The following is a 2,282-nucleotide window of genomic DNA, read 5'->3' as shown; positions in this document are numbered from 1 at the left end:
GTGTTTGTACTTTTTGATAACTATTTGAATTTTCATTTGGTCTTATGCAGACTTTTGTCTGCAAAAGGATAAAGACATGGTTGATAATGACAGTAGACTCTCTCCTGTATATAATTTCATACATTCCTTGAGAAACAAACTCTAACGTTAAGCAGAATACATGGATAATAAATTAGCAGCAATGTTTCTCCTAATGCATTACATTTCCCCCCAATTTGATCTTGATAGATGTAAATGAATGTGACTGGGATCCATGTGGTCTGAACTCCACCTGCTCCAACACCATCGGCAGCTACAACTGCTCTTGCTGGAGAGGATACACTCCAACCAACTCATCTCTGCCTATTAGTACCAGCAACCCATGCATAGGTGTGTTTATGTGTATGTGTATGTGTATGTGAGTGTGTGTGTCTGTGTGTGTGTGTGTGTAATTACGAAACGTTTCTCCATGCGTGTCCTTAACAACCTCAATCTCGAAAACTATTTTGTAATGTATAATAATGCGTGGTATATATCATATAAAGTGTATATTATCAATGTGTATCATTATAGATTACTAATTATTTCTTGTTTACTTAATTTTTAGATGTGAATGAATGTGACTTGAACCAATGTGGGCCGAACTCCACCTGCTCCAACACCATCGGCAGCTACAACTGCTCATGCTGGAGAGGATACACTCCAACCAACTCATCTCTGCCTATTAGTACAAGCAACCCATGCATAGGTGTGTTTCTCTGTATGTGTGTGTGTGTGTGTGTGTGTGTGTGTGTGTGTGTAATTGGAAAACTTTTTCCATGCGTATTGTATTATAATGTATTGTATATGTATTATAATGTATATGTATTTTAATGTGTGGTATATATCATATGAAGTGAATATTATCAATGAGCATCATTATGTATTACTTATTATTTCTTCTTTACTTAATTTTTAGATGTGAATGAATGTGACTGGGATCCATGTGGTCTGAACTCCACCTGCTCCAACACCATCGGCAGCTACAACTGCTCTTGCTGGACAGGATACACTCCAACCAACTCATCTCTGCCTATTAGTACCAGCAACCCATGCATAGGTGTGTGTTTGTACATCTTTTGAACTAATTACATTTTCATGTGGTCGTATGTAGACATTTGTCTTCGACAGGATACAAATATGGTTCATCATGGTAGTAGACCATGTGCTGTGTATAATTTCTTACAATCTTTGGAAACCAATCAAATAATAAGAACAACCCATACATAATACTTCTGCAGCAATGCTTCTATAAATGCATTATTTTTATACCCAATTTCGTCTTGATAGATGTAAATGAATGTGACTGGGATCCATGTGGTCTGAACTCCACCTGCTCCAACACCATCGGCAGCTACAACTGCTCATGCTGGAGAGGATACACTCCAACCAACTCATCTCTGCCTATTAGTACCAGCAACCCATGCATAGGTGTGTTTATGTGTATATGAGTGGGTGCATGTTCGTCTAATTGGGAAACCTTTCTCCCTGCATGTCCACGACAACCTAAAAAGTAAAACAAATTACTTTAATGTAGTGTAATGTGTGATATATATATAATATTTTGTGTATATTATCAATGTATATCATAATGTATTACTAATTTTATACTTGTTTATTTCTCTTGTAGATGTGAATGAATGTCACTTAGACCCATGTGGTCTGAACTCCACCTGCTCCAACACCATCGGCAGCTACAACTGCTCATGTTGGAGAGGATACACTCCAACCAACTCATCTCTGCCTATTAGTACCAGCAACCCATGCATAGGTGTGTTTATGTGTATGTGAGTGGGTTTATGTGTGCGTAATTGGGAAACCTTTCACCATGCATGTCCACGACAACCTAAAAAGTAAAAAAAATACTTTAATGTAGTGTAATTTGTGATATTCTGCCAATTGGTTCCAGCAATCCATGCATAGGTCTTTGTTTGTTTGTGTTAATGATTATTGCTTCTTTGAAATATTGCCCATTTTCTTATAGGGCACCAAGTGTTAAAGACCTTTTTTCAGAGACAGAATGCCTCATGTGCTACAAAATGCATTACTTGATTATGAAACCATGTAACACCATAATGTATTTTGTCCACGAAAAACACAAACGCATTAGCATTGTGTCCACAAATATTGAAGACAGTGCATTTTTTCATGCACAGACAACAAAACAGATGATTCATGTCACGCAAATCGTCTCGGTTACTTACGTAACCTCGGTTCCTTAAGCAGGAAGGTAACACTGTACACGCCAACTTTGTTATATCTGG

General features: G+C 37.5%; 1 long non-coding RNA gene across 1 annotated transcript; it reads left to right on the top strand.

Annotated features, from left to right (window-relative positions):
• The first annotated feature begins 171 nt into the window (after nucleotides 1–171).
• Nucleotides 172–1,440, top strand: LOC105909587. Its single transcript, XR_004165230.2, has 3 exons — nucleotides 172–369; nucleotides 938–1,078; nucleotides 1,309–1,440. It is a non-coding gene; the product is annotated as an uncharacterized LOC105909587 (long non-coding RNA).
• The last annotated feature ends 842 nt before the right edge of the window (nucleotides 1,441–2,282 follow it).

Source organism: Clupea harengus, chromosome 15 (assembly GCF_900700415.2).
Source record: "Clupea harengus chromosome 15, Ch_v2.0.2, whole genome shotgun sequence".
NCBI lineage: Eukaryota > Metazoa > Chordata > Actinopteri > Clupeiformes > Clupeidae > Clupea > Clupea harengus.
Note: the sequence above shows the minus strand (reverse complement) of the source record. Positions and strands in the feature narration are given on the sequence as shown.